Below are 15473 nucleotides of genomic sequence, written 5' to 3'. Positions count from 1 at the left end.
AGTTCTGGAAGACACCAGATTTACCCACACTGGAGGACTGGCAGACGCAGCTGATGGACTACATGGAGTTGGCAGAAATGACTGGCAGAATTCGAGATCTGAGCGAAGAAACAATGGAGGAGGACTGGAAAAAATTTAAGGACTACCTGCAAAAATACTATAAGTTGTTTGAATGTTAAGAGTGCACGATTAAGAAACGTTATGCTTCTGCAATTTACCTAAGTAGATGATAAAGTAAGTAATGATGAAAAAACGAGATAAATTAGAAACAAAATATTATGTTTATTAAGAGTGTTAAAACTAAAATTACAAATTATCGAAATTGGTAACATAATAAATTTAAAGGTATAATAAGATGGGAAATAAGATAATAAATTGCTGAACTGGTTAGAATAATGAATGCAATGCTGAGAGGATGTGAGGAGGTCCAAAGGCGAACTGTTGAATGACGTTATGAAAATTTCTTAACATTTTCTTCTTCTTTTTTTCTATTTTCTTCATATATAAAAAATGTTTCTTGCATGTTGCTATGTAAACAAATCTGTTAACCTATGGAAAGAAACGAAATAAAAAAATTTTTTTTTAAAAAAAAGAAATATCATAAATATTATAGAATATCTAACAGAAAGGTGCGACAAACAAGGTTTACTGCTATTTGTGGACGCTGAGAAAGCGTTCGACAACGTAAACTGGGAATTCCTGCTGAAGCAACTGGATTATATGGAAGTAGGTACCGAATTTTTCAATGGGATAAAAGCAATATATACGGAACAAAGAGCAAGATTGATAATAAATAATGTGGAGACGGAAGAAATAACAGTAACTAAAGGAACAAGACAGGGATGCCCACTGTCCCCACTGTTATTTATAATGATACTAGAGGTTCTATTAAATTCCATCAGAGACAACAAAGAAATCAAAGGTATCAGGGTCGGCAAGCATGAACACAAAACTAAAGCTTTTGCAGACGATCTGGTCGTAACAATGGAAGATCCACTGGATTCAACAAAAGAGGTACTTAGAGAATTCGACCAATTCGGGGAAGTAGCAGGCTTTAAATTAAACAAAAGGAAAACAAAAATAATAGCCAAAAACATGCAGGCAGATGAAATTGAGGAATTACAAAGAGAAATAGAAATAGATGTAACAAAGAAGGTGAAATACTTAGGGATATGGGTAACGCCAAAAAACATAGATCTATTCAAAAACAACTATGAATCGGTATGGAAAGGAGTTAAGAAGGATATAGAAACGTGGGGCCGGCTCAGACTGTCATTCTGGGGCAGAATAGCCACAATTAAAATGTCGGTACTTCCAAGAATTTTATTTCTTTTTCAAAATATTCCGATTATCAAAGGTACAAAGATTTTTAAAGCCTGGCACAGAGAGATTTCCAGATTCATCTGGCAGGGGAAGAAGCCGAGAGTAAAGTTTAAATTATTGACGGATACGAAAGAAAGGGGAGGCTTCGCCCTACCTGATTTGAAAATATACTATGAGGCATCTTGCTTATGCTGGGTTAAGACATGGATAAAATTAGAAGATACGGAAGTGCTAGACTTAGAGGGCCATGACAACCGATACGGGTGGCACGCCTATCTGTGGCATGGGCGGAAGAAGGGCCACAAGGGATTTGGGAATCATATATTCAGGGGCCCTCTGATAGAGGTATGGGAAAGGTATAAGGACATGCTGGAACCTAGAACACCCCAATGGTTATCTCCACTAGAGGTTATGGCTATCAAAAAGATCAATATGGGAGCCAACTGGGCAACCTACGAACAACTGCTAATGAAGGAGGAAGGAAAGTGGAAAATGAGGCCGTATGATCAGGTTAAATCCCAAGTATATGATTGGCTGCACTACCACCAGATAAATGATATGTTTAGGAAAGATGTCAAAGATAAAGGCTACGCCGACAAAAACTCTAGATTCCAAACTGAGATCTTGGGGAACAATATAAAAATATTATCAAAAATGTATAAGTATTTACTGGACTGGAACTTAGCTGACGAGGAGGTCAAGGTGGTAATGACACACTGGGCTAGAGATTTCAGTCGTAACATTTATCTCAAAGAGTGGGAAAAACTCTGGAAACAACATCTTAAATTTACGGCCTGTGTGTCACTTAAAGAGAACTTAATGAAAATGTTTTATCGCTGGTACTTGACCCCGGTTAAACTAGCCAGAATGTACGGATCTTGCAACAAATGTTGGAAGTGCAAAGAAAGGGAGGGGACCTTCTACCATATGTGGTGGGAATGCCGAAAGGTTACAGGGTTCTGGGAGAGTGTATATAATGAAATGAAGAAAATGTTAAGATATACCTTTGCTAAAAGACCTGAGGCGTTCCTGCTAGGTTTGGTAGGAACGGAGATAAAGAAGAAAGATTACAAATTGTTCCAATACGCAACAACGGCAGCAAGGGTCCTAATAGCTAAAAATTGGAAACAAGAGAGTTTACCGACAACGGAGGAATGGAGATCCAAACTATTAGATTATGTGGAGATGGATAGGATGACAGGTAAAATTAGATATACAAAAGATCAGAAGTTTGTTAAAAATTGGGAAAGTCTTACGAAATATCTGGAAAGCTTAATCGATGAACAGATAACACTAGTGGGTTTCAAAGGTGCTCTGTAAGAGGTAAAGGGTAATGCCAAAAGAAAATGGACGAATGAGAATGACTTATGGCATTACAAACAAGGAAACGCGGATTTATTGTTTATTGTTATTTTGGACGATTCGTGGAATGACTGAAGGAAGTCTTAACCTTTACTTTTAGTGAATTGATATGAGTATTGATACAGTTTGTCCTGTGTTTTGATTTTTGTAAACCAATAAAAATTATGCATGAAAAAATGAAAAAAGACAATATGATCCAGTTGAGCTGCAAAATGTAATCAATTCCAGCCTGAGTCAGGGATGTGGAACTACAGGCCAAATCCAGCCCACCAGGAATACGGCCCCCAGCACTCTCACCACTTCCTCTGCTGGTAATGGAAGTTGGATCGGTTGGTGAAGCTGGGAACAGTGCTCTGCCCTGTCAGCCACTGGACAGGCACAGGTTTCTGTATTTCCTCTGCATACAATGACAAGAGGGTCTCCTTTATCTAGGCAGAGAGGAAGACAAACTGAGAAAAGGAGGCCAATTTTTTAAAGCAAATAGTTTTTGTGTGTGTGTGTGAGAGAGAGAGAGAGAGAGAGAGAGAGAGAGGTGGGGTGGGAGCAGGGGGAGAGAATGGTGTGTGTGATGGCCTGGGATGTGGACTCGGATGCTGACCCTGAGGGATCCCAGCCTGCACAGGAGTCCCCGCCTCCAGAACCAGCTGAGCTGGGGCTGGGGCATGAGCCTGAAGGGTCCTCACCTGTGCTGGATCCTCAGGTGCAGGCACCAGCTGAGTCTGCTCTGGCTCCTGAGGTGATGGAGGACCCATTGCCTGCAGGTGCTCCACTCTCAGCCCCGTCAGATGAGGTTGCCTCTGGGTCCGGTAACCCTCCAGCCTCTCCAGAGCTGCAGAGGCTCAGGGCAGAGAGGCGGAGGGAACTAAGTTCCCGCAGGAGGAGTGCTCGCCTCCAGGCCAGGAGAGGTGAGTCACCAGAGGATCGGGGCCGCCCTATGCCTCGGGGCAGATAAAAGCCGGCCAGCCCCAGTCCCAAGTTGTGGGAGCAACACTGTTGGTATCCAGTTCCTGCCTGATCTCCTGACCTGCTTTCCTGCCAGAGCTCCTGACCCGCCCTGGCTCCCTGCTTGCTTGCCTGTTCCTGTTCTCCATGTGGAGATTTTGTCTTACGGGACAAATAAAAACTACCTTCAGCTGTAAGTGTGAATGTTAACTTAGAAACTGATGTAACAGAATATACCGGGAAACAGAAATAGGTCTCTTGCTTGATGTTTTGTTGCCAATGTCTCCGACAGACTTTAGCAAATGGTAAAGCACTCTGTTCAAATAATGTAATGTATTGTACCGTCCAGATGTGCCTTTGGGGGTTTCTGTAGGTTTTGAGCCAATTTGACCCGATCTGAAGCTCTCCCACTCTTGAGTTGGAATCCTCCAGAGTGGCTTTTCCAGGAATGTAGTTGGGAGGTAATTGGTCACCTCAACTTTTGACTTATGCTCAGTTACAACTACCCATCTCTCTGTGTTAGTAGCTATTGTTGTTCAAATCCCAATCACATTAAATGCAATAAGGCATTTAAAGTTCAGTTGTCGTTTTGTCCTCAGTCCAGGCCCGTTCAGTCTGCTTCAAATATCTGTTGCCTTTGAAAACTCCTATCACTAACCACTCAGTTCACAGATTCTCCAGAAGAGGATTCCTCAGATGCCTGCTCTTCCATAGGCACCAACTCTAAGAGGCCCAGGTCCCTATGGCCCCCATAAAACATTTGGGAGGCAATGTTGAGGACAATCAGGCATGGATTGGTGCGCAGGCGCTGGGCTCTGATCCAAGCAGGGTAATATCTTCTCTTTTGTGGTCTCCTCTGGACCCCAACCTGCTCTGGGCCCCGTGGAGTAGGCTCAGGTTGGGCCTGCGCTCAGCCACATGTCCTTGCCCTCCTGGTGCTCACCTACCCCTCTTCCTCAGTGGCTCCCCTCTTTTTTCTCCTTCCTCTTTCTCTCTCTTCGTTCTCCTCTCCTCCTTCCCCCTGCTTCAGCCCCGGAGCACCTCTGGGCAGTCGACTGGGTGGCCGGGTGCTCTTGCTCCCGGCTCGATTTGGGTCTCAGGGGGGCAGTGGTTCCCCAGTTGACGCGATAGGCATCCCCGGTGCCCCCTTTGGTAGTGGCGGCGGCAGCAGCAGTCTCAGCAGCCCAGAGCCAGCCTGGTAGCGCAGTTGGCTCTGGCTGGCTCCAGGAGCTGCTTGCTCCCATGGCACCCGCCATTTTGCCTCGCCAGAAGTCCCCATATGATGTGTCTTCTGCCGTTGAACCAATCATGCAACATTCACTCCCTACTAATAAATCTGCAACACTTAAAATATAAATCCGGGGACATTAAATGAAATCCAGGGACATTCCAAGGATGGATTTTGTCCAGGGACAGATTTTTAAATCCGGGGACTGTCCCCGGGAAATGGGGGCGCCTGGTAACCATAGTCTAAGGGCATCTTGGATCTGGATTGCCTCTTACATGTCTGCACAAACTTGTGCCTGCATTCTCAGTGGACTTACTTCCAGGCAAAACATTCCAAAAATTGTGTTTTATTCTGTAAAAGCAGCACTAGACTAGAGGGAATTAGTGAAAGAATGTGGACAGGAGGAAAATGCTTAAACAAACACACCCCAGGTTATGCATGTAGCCAGGATTTTTGCTGGGGGGACATGCCTTTTGTTGGGGGGGGCGGAACCTCCATTTACTATGTATTTTTATTGATTTTTATGCCCCAGGTCCCTCCTCCATTCAGCTTCTCTTACTTTTTCTGCTGTTCTGGGAGGGCTCCCTCCCAAGTCCCAAATGGGGGTGGTCAACATCCCTTCCTTAGCAAAAGTGATTAAGTCTCCTTAGCAATGGTGCTGCTTCCCAAGTGCTAGAGAATGAGAGTTGTCTTCATGTTTTGTTTTATAACTTTCTTTAGAAATGTCTGGTTGGCTTTTTTTTTTAAGGAAGTCTACGGACCTTGGGCTTCTGCATGTATGGGGCCTGGAACATATGTACCCCCTGTTGGTGGCCCTAGTTCTGGCTCAGAATTTCCCCTGGCACGCTAGTTTTCTGTGTGCCATGATTGCATTCAGTCACCTGAGCTCTGACACAGGTTTATCACCTCAGTGAGAGTATAGTCTCATTTTCTATATAAAAAGCCTAACCAAGCAACTGATGTGCAGGTAAGTTGCTACTCATTATTACTGATAATTGCACCTTAAATCATGTTCCTTGAAATTCTTTTACAGATCTCTCCCAAGCACACACCTGAGATTTCAGCATCTCAGTTCAAAGCGACTCCCTGCCACTACCTGTGGCTGATCCTTGCCATCTCTGTCCAGCTGGATGTGAGTCCCAAGTTTGCTCCTCCCAGCTCTATTTAGTCTATTTTACCTCTTTTCCCTCCTTTGGTTCTGTGTACTGACCACATCCCCTGACTGTGCTTCTCCTGAACCTCTTAAACCTGAACCTCTTGAACTGCAGCAGGACCCCACAAGCTTCTTAGTTAGATGCAAAATAACTCTAATATTTAATAAACCAGGAAATGATTTAACAGCTCTAGACACCATGTCTTTGCCAATTAAGTATTTGGCAATATTCCCAGTGTTGGCACAATAACTGTTTAACCTTCAGAGGTGCCTTCAGAGCACTTCCATCTTGCCTTGAGGTGACTCCTTCTCTGACAAAGATATTCAGGGCAGTGAAGGGCCAAGGAAGTAAGGCAGCCTTGCTTTCCCAAGTTGTGATGTCCTGGAAAAGAGTAGGTAATGCCATATTTGAAGTGGGGAAATTTAAGTGTGAGAAAGAGAGAGTTTTAACATGAATATTGGTGAGAAAAACCACCTTGTGGGGATTTTTTTTACCTTTAAAACAGTCAGGAATCAGCTACCCGCATCCACACCATCATGTTGCAAACTGGTGGGTTCCATTAAATACTAGAGACAGATGCAAATAAGGCAGCCTTTACATTTCCCAAAGGGAGAATAGCCATTCCTTGTTTGTCCCAGCATGCTTTGGTGAAACATGACGGTTTTTGCACTTGGCATAAACTCATTTAATCATTATGCAAAGAGCTTCCTGCATTAGATTTGTAAGGTAGCCACAGATGGCTCCCAAATATGCTTTGCATCAGAGACATGTCTCTCCCCCCCCCCCCATTTCTTATTTATTTTTGTTGGTTTAATAGCTAGGCTAAGGTGAACTCAAAAATTAGTTCAGTACTTTATGACTTTCAATTGATACTAATAAAGGCATTATTTGATTGCTATTGAAGGAAACTTTATCCTCTGTGTGTTGCTCAGGCCATCACCTGAGGCACATGTTCCCTTGCCTTGCCTTCAGAAAGTGGACAGGGACACAAAGGCCTTCTCCGTCATGGTGCCACATCGCATGGTGCCAGGCTTTCCTGAGGGAGGTCTGCCTGACTCAGTCACTGCTCAACTTGGGGAGAGCTGTGGAAAGGTGGTTGTTTAGGGGGGTCCCTTGGGACACAACCAAAGCTCAGTAATGCAGCATGCGCTTTTCATGTGCTTTTCATGTGCTGGGTGCCAGATCCAGCCTCTGGCACATCCAAGTTTAAAGAATGAGGTATCAGATGACATAAATAATAAAATTATTATTATTTTGGGAAGTTTTTAATGTTTGATGTTTTATTGTGTTTTTATATGTGTTGGAAACTGCCCAGAGTGGCTGGGGCAACCCAGCTAGATGGCTGGGGTATAAATAATAACATTATTAAAAATTACTATTATAAAGATCTCTGTCTGAGATCTTGGCATAGACAATACTAGGCTAGAGGGACAAATTGTCTGACTTGGAATAAAGCAGGATTTTTGCTTACTATTCCTCCTGCTGCTGCTAGATATAGTGATATTTTAAATGTGACACCCCCTTTTCCCCCTTTAGTTTGTACCGTTCAATATCATTTTATTGTTTTGTTTTCAAGCTGCTTTGGGATTCAAAGGAGTGGCATTAAATATTTCTAAATGACAGATATGGATGTACAGATGAACTTTCTTCAGCCCCTCTTAGCAGAAGTATTGACTCGCTCAGAACATTCAGAGCAGGCAGGTAAATAGAGGTGAATTGTGTTTTCTCCCCCACCTCTCCCCCATCACTTGTTTAACTGTTCAAAGCAGACCTGTACCTCTGATAGATGGGCCTCTGGAAAGAGCACAGTCAGACTGTATCTCCTTCCCCATCACGGCAGGGGCTATTGCTGCTTCAGGGGCATATACACCTCCCCATTTTGTGTGTGTGTGTGTGCGCGTGCACACGCTTGAGCCCAGCTTTAGAAACTTGAAACAAGTGCCAGTCTAGCTCAGCTCTCTTGTTTTGAAAAGCCAAAGCTGCTCACAGAAAGTAAGGTAAGAAACGAAATTTAGTCATGCAGTCTTTGTTTTGCTTAAAGCTTGCTTGGAACTAGTGTCAGTCTCTGATTTATCTCATTATCATGCTACAAATGCTGGACTGAGGCAAGTTGGGGGATTATTAAAATATGACAACTGATGATAATTTGAGTTGTTGTCTCCAAGGGTGAGTTCGGATCATGAATTCAAGTAGGATAACCTTGTAGTAGACTTAGCACGTAGCTTTCCGCGCAAACTGCAAGTGGTGGGGAAATGGAATTGTGATAGCAGTCGTTGGCTGATGGGGGGGGGGGGGATAAACAACTTAATGCTTTATCATTACTCCAGCAATGGAACCAGTGCAGAGCACATTTGAGGCATGGCTGATCTCCCTGCTTTTTGGCAAGTGGTGCACAAAGAAGCTGTGGAATCATACAAAGCCCGTCTGGGATAGAAATAATAAAAGAAAACAAGTATTAGCTCAGCTGCTGGGTTAATTTTAGCAGTGAAAGCAAGTTCAAAGGTAACACAGCCAAAGCTGCGCCAATAAATCCTCTCCATCTCTTGGAAGCTGGGGGGGGGCAGTGACTTTGGGAGACTGGCTTTTGTGCTTTGACTCTTCTGGATGGAATGCAAGCAATTTCTTGGTATTATTTTCCACAGGATATTAACAAGACAAAAGCAACTCGCTGGGGATTCTCTTCAAAGGCAATAGCTGAAATGCATAAAAGCCGGCTTGAGTCACAGTATGAGCTGAAATATTTCCTTTCCTCCATCCTATTAGAATACATTATTGTTCACAGATATGCACTGATCTAGCAGTTATTGTTTGCATCTCCAAAAACAACAAAAAGGAATTCATGGAGCATACTTATTCTCACCAGAGTAACCACAAGTAGCCCACCCACATCCTGGAAACTGAAAAACATATTCTAGGACAGGGGATGTGAATTCTAGACAGGCTTGAATCTTGGCATCCAATTATTAGACATTTTCAGGGCACAAAGCAAAAAACAATGATCCAGCCATCTTTGCTTTCAAATCAAACAATTTTGGTTAAAATGACATAGAAACATAGGGACAAACAGAACACTATGGGCAGAGATGTGGAAGCCCAGAGAAAATGGGAGGGGAATTCCTTCCTCTTCAGGCCTTAACATCTGTATTACATCTTATGCATGATCCAGTTGACAATGTGTATTGAGACTTCCAAGAAGCTTTTGATAAGCAAGTTAGTTTAGTAGTCAGGGAAAATAGGAGAGTTGCCCTTATGGATCAGTAACTAATTAAAGAACAGGGAGGAGAAAGGAACTGGTGGACAATTTTCCCAGTAGAGAGGCTATAGAAAATTGACACTCCAAAGGATTGGTATTGGGACCAGTGATTGTTAACTTGTTCATTAATGTTCCAGCGTTAGGAATGAGCAGTGAGAGAGCCAAATGTTTTTGTTCACATTTTGTTCAGGGTAGTTAAAAGGGGTGGAGGGTTGCATGGGGCTCTAAAAAGATTTCTTCAAACTAAGTCAATTGGCAGATGCAATTCCAAGCAAGAAAATTGTGTGTGTGTGTGTGTGTGTGTGTGTCTTAATATCGCATAAAAGCTCATGAGGTCTGAAACTGGTGGTGGATCAGGAATGAGACCTTGGGGTCATAGGGAATTGCTTGATGGAAGATGTTGGTTCTGTAGCTAAACCTTGAGACTCTTCCGCCAGGCCACAGCCCTCGCTGGCTTGCTTTGCTTGCAGCCCCCTTTGTACCTCCTTCCCAGTGCCTCTTTCTAGGAAAAAAGGTGCCAGTACACACCATGAAGTAGCCTTCTCTGCCACACTGCAGGCTGGGCTTGGTGCAGGGCAAGTGACGGGAGACGTGGCCTTCTGCCTCTGTGCCATTTGCGAGGTCTTCGAGGAAGCTGGAGTCCTTTTGGTGCTGCCCAGCCGCTGCTGACGTGGCTGCAGCAAACTGTCTGCCAAGCACCTTCCGCCGGCTTCAGAGCTGGCTGAGTGGCAGCAGTGGTTGCCTGGCAGCTTTTTGCAGCTGTGCCGCCACAGGACAAGGAAGAAGTGCTGCAGCTGGAGCTGGCAGTGCCAGGAAAAGGTGCACCCTCCTCACACACTTGCTTTAGAAGCCAAGATTTGCCGGCGGGGTTTCCGGTACTGAATACTGGTGAATACCGCTTCTTCCTGGCTGGACTAAGTCTGTGGGTCTTCATAGTGTCTCTTGGTTGCCTGGATAGAGGATAGAGCGGGGCAGGTGAGTGCAGAAACTTTACAAAGGTAAAATTCACCCACTTTTGCTTCTGGCCCCCACTGGCATGTGCCCCCCAAAGGTCACCCAGAAGGAAATGCATCCCTTGGCTGAAAATAGTTGTCCCACGTCTGATGCATAGGATTGCGCCACAAAGGAAGGAAACACAAAAGCACCAACAAGAGGACACAGCAAGGGCTGGCTCTGCTTTGAAGCATAGCTGTCAACTTCCATATTTGAAAATAAGGGATCAGCAGCCTCAAAAATAAGGGATCAGCAGCCTCACCTGTCCCGGGGACAGTCTACGGGATATCTAACAATCTGGGATAGCAGCGGGAAGCAGCGGGAAACGGCTCTGGAATAAGGGAATTTCCCGCAAAAAAAGGGAAGGTTGACAGCTATGCTTTGAAGGCTTGTTCTGGCTGAGATATCACCTTTTGCCCCTTTCCCTCCTGTACCTGTGTGACTGTGTTTGCCTCTCCGAGGTGTTTTTTGGGGGTGCATGGAGCTATTTTCAGTGGCTGGGACTTATATCAGCAAAATTTCTCCTCCTTGTGTTTCAATGCCCTTTTACAATTTTTCATTGTTTTCTCAGATATATCCACTACTACTACTACTACTACTACTACTAATAATAATAATAATAATAATAAAATTTCAAACCTAGGGGTTAGCATAGGTCTCCAACAGGGGCTTATAGAACATGCAAAGAGGACAAGTAAGTGCTTTGCAAGACTGTTTGGGAAACTCCTTAAATCTTATGTCCTCACAGATTTTGCAGGAGCAGCTGGACTAAGATGAGTTTTCCCTTTTACAAAACTTGCTACCAAAATTTGCCATGAAAGTCACTTTTGCTTAGCATCAACTGGACCCATTTTAAGATGGGTTAATGGGGGGGCACACACAGATAAAGAACTTTCAACCCTCTGCAAAGGGGGGTCCAGAGTTTGTTTGCATGATAAACCTGGGCTGTCAGAGCGTGGCATTCAGAAATGTAATCTGAAAAAGAGCAATCGTCAATGAAAACGTCACTCTAGCTGCCTGCCCTCACAGAAACAGAGCTTCATTATCATAATGGCGAAGGCTGTGATTTGACAAAGTTAACATTGCCTTTTTAAATGGTGGAGGACAGGCATGAGGAATTTTAATGATAATAAAGGTTGTTTTCCAGTTAGAGCATGACTTGTTGACAGTCGTTGGACGCAGGTCTGTCATACTGTATTATATGCTTCACTTCCTACTTTTCAAGCTCAGTCATAAAAAATTCTCCCTGAGCAGATCTTTATATAAATAAATAGAACAACCACCTAAGACAGGGGTGGCCATCTGGCAGCTCATGAGACACAACTGACCCACAAGGCCATTATTTTATTGGGCCTTGGGCAGCCCTATCAAAGGTTAGGCAAAGGTTTGTCAGAAATATATGCCCACATTTTCATTTGAAAGGAAAAGAAAACTATTTCCCAAAGCTGTAAGAGATATTCTTTATTTTAATCTTCCATTCTTCTTTGGGTGCAATGCTGTGAATGATAGCTGCTCAAAGACTTTATTGCAGAATCTAATATTCTATGAAAGAGCTGAGTTTGTGGCAAGAAATACTTTCAGACTCTGAATCACTATCTGGGAACCGTGTGTGTGTGTGTGTGTGTGTGTACACGTGTACGTACACATATATGAATCAATTGTTTCTTTTGAATAATTCTGTGATTAAAAGTAGGTTATTCAAGAATGTAAATGGGAATCTTTTTTCTGGCTTAATAGATCCCCTTTGTGCTGCAGGGTTCTGTCCTAGGCCCATTGTTTTTCAACATCTTTATAAATGACTTGGATACAATATGGATTCTAACACTATAGCTATCCAAAGAGGCACAAAACAAGGATGCCCACTGTCTCCCTTCTTATTTATCCTGGCTCTGGAACCCTTAGCAATCCGCATCCGAGCAGCCACAGACATCAAGGGAGTGGAAATAAAAGGCAGAACCTATAAACTAGGGCTCTTTGCAGATGACCTAATAGTCACAACACCAGACCCCATAAGCACAGCAACCTCCCTAATCAGAGAACTCAGCACATTTGCAATGGTGTCGGGCCTACAGGTAAATTTTACAAAGTCAGAAGCTATGTGCTTCAACACCCCTCCTCACACCCAAAAAGAACTCACGAAGGTCACCAAAATAAAACTTTGCCACACCAAGTTCAGATACCTAGGGGTACAAATAACCAGAAACCTCAATAAATTGTACCTCCACAACTATAAATGACTTGGATGAAGGAATTGAGGGGATGCTCCTCAAATTTGCAGGTGACACCAAACTGGGAGGGGATGTAATGCCGCAGAAGACAGAATCAGGATTCAAGATGACCTTAACAGATTGAGACCTGGGCGCAAACTAACCAAATGAGTAGGGACAAATGTAAGGTTCTATCCTTAGGCAAGAAGACCATAAAATGGGGAACACCTGGCTTACTAGTAGTACATGTGAAAAGGATCTAGGGGTCTTTGTAGACATCTAGTCTCCCGATCAAGGGGAGTAATAGTACCACTCTGTTCTGCCTTGGTCAGACCACACATGAAATACTGTGTCCAGTTCTCAGTGCCAAAGTTTAAGAAGCTTATTGTCAAGCTGGAGCATGGGCAAAGCAAGGCTACCAAGATGATCAAGGTCTGGGAACCAAGCCTTATGAGGAATGGTTGAGGGAATTGGGTCTGTTTTGGCACGGAAAAGAGGAGACTGAGAGGAAATATGATAGCCATCTTCACAACAACCTAAACCCCCAAACAGAATATGAATTGATGATATGGCTAACCTAGCCCAGCAACTCCAACCCCCTCACACAGGCATCCAAACATCGCTGCAATGTTTGCACGATACCAACAAAAACAAACAAACAAACAAACGAATAACCTATCCATGTGACGCTGACGCAAAACTCCACACATAAACTATCATTATCCCACCTTTCCCCCCACCTTACAAAACCTATGATAGCACTGTCTTACAACAAATGCAAATGACCTGTAGAAAAGACATTATATACAAAAAATTTAGACATTTTATGTACCTTTCTTAACCCTGAAAATCTTACAACAAAAAAAAAATTATATATATAATACAGTGGTACCTCGGGTTACATACGCTTCAGGTTACAGACTCCGCTAACCTAGAAATATTGCCTCAGGTTAAGAACTTTGCTTCAGGATGAGAACAGAAATTGTGCTCTGGCAGCAACAGGAGGCCCCATTAGCTAAAGTGGTGCTTCAGGTTAAGAACAGTTTCAGGTTGAGAACAGACCTCCAGAACGAATTAAGTACTTAACCCGAGGTGCCACTGTATCTCTAAAGCAGTCACATAGGGTATTTGTCTTCTAAGATATGAGCTGGCCTTCCCAGTTTGGTGTCATCTGCAAATTTGATGAGTATCACACTCTTTCATCCATGTTATTTATAAAGATGCCAGACATCACCAGGCACAAGGCAGATCTCTGCAGCACCCCACTTCTCTTTTCGCTCCAGGCTGATGAGAAGGCATTAGTGAGAACTCGGTACAGTCCATCAACCAACTATAAATCTGCCTGACTGTAAAAGGTAAAGGACCCCTGGACAGTTAAGTCCAGTCAAAGGCGACTATGGAGTTGTGGCACTCATCTCGCTCTCAGGCTGAGGGAGCCAGCGTTTGTCTGCAGGTAGCTTTCCGGGTCATGTGGCCAGCAGGACTAAACCACAACTGGTGCACTGAGGACCATGATGAGTGCCAGAGCACACGGAAACACCATTTACCTTCCCACCACAGCAGTACCTATTTATCTACTTGCACTTTGACGTGCTTTTGAACTGCTAGGTTGGCAGGAGCTAGGACCAAGCAACAGGAGCTCACCCTGTCGCGGGGATTCGAACCGCTGACCTTCCAATCAGCAAGCCCAAGAGGCTCAGTGGTTTAGACCACAGCGCCACCAGTGTTGTCTAGACCATACTTTACCACCTTGTCTACAGGAATATCACAGGAGACCTTATGCAAGGTTTGGTTTGATGGTGGAGGACCTTCCCTGCAGATGTGGGTGACCCTAGCCAGTTCAGATGGCCTTCCCCATAAACACCTAAGGGATGTCTGAATACTTTGGGAAGGTTTCTTGAGAGACGGGACTTGTGATTCTGTCCATGAGTTTAAAAAATGTTTTTGTTTATCTTGGCATTTGACTGGTGGCTTCATATTTTTAATTGCTGCTTTACTTGCCAATATTGGTACTGTTTTAATGTCTTGTTATTTTGTATATGTGTCTTGCTGATTCTTGTTAGCCTTCTTGGGAGAGTTTTACCCTAACAGGTGGATACAGATATATTCAAATGAAGTTCCTGATTCCGCCTTCCCTTTTCTAACTTCTTGAGAATTAGGCAGAGGGCTAAACTTCACCACAGCAGTTGCAATGGTTGTGCTGCTGAGGAAGAGCCAGAGGCCCTTGTTTACCAGAAAGGCAGGGATGTTGTCTTTGAATTCAGATACTTTTTTGTTTTAAGCCATCATTGAACAAACGGCTTAAGTGAAGGCAGCTAATAAGAAGTAATTTCTTAGACAAGGGCACTCAATAGGTAGTACGCTGGCCGAGCTAATCCTGCCAACTAAAACACAGGCATGCACATTAAAGTTTGGAGCAGGAACTCATTATATGCTTCAGTTAACACTAACAGACCTGCAGGATTAGTGATTAACAGTCCTCCAGTGTGGAAGTCAAGAATTCTAGGCCTCTGCAGGCACATCACCATGTACAGGATAACACAATTGTAGGAACACTTTCTTTCTTCATGAAGTTGGATAAGCTAACACAATTTCCTCAAATTAAGCACACTTAAGAGACATGCTTGCTGCATGATCAGTTCCAAGCACATAAAGGGCCTGTGGGAACAACCCTCAACAACGACACATGTGCTGGCCATGCATCTGGCTGATGCACGAGTGATGTTAGTCTGGAAGCGGCAGGAACCCTAGTCCCAAATGCTTGAAAATGAATTTGCTAAATATGTAGGCACATACCAGGAAGTTACAGCCAGTCACGGGTCCCCAGCACATGTGTTCTGTCTATGTGCCATATATACATACAACCAACTGAACTTTATAGTCTTCATCAGAGGCATGAGTGTATATGCATAACACAACTGTCACCTAAAGTGAGACCATGCCGTCTTCCAATCTTGTCTTGTTCTGGATTTAACTCAAAGGTTTGTGGCGGGAAGAGGTACTTGCCGAGT

The sequence above is a fragment of the Podarcis bocagei genome, assembly GCF_964188305.1.
Source record: "Podarcis bocagei genome assembly, chromosome: 1".
NCBI classification, from domain to species: domain Eukaryota; kingdom Metazoa; phylum Chordata; class Lepidosauria; order Squamata; family Lacertidae; genus Podarcis; species Podarcis bocagei.
Note: the sequence above shows the minus strand (reverse complement) of the source record.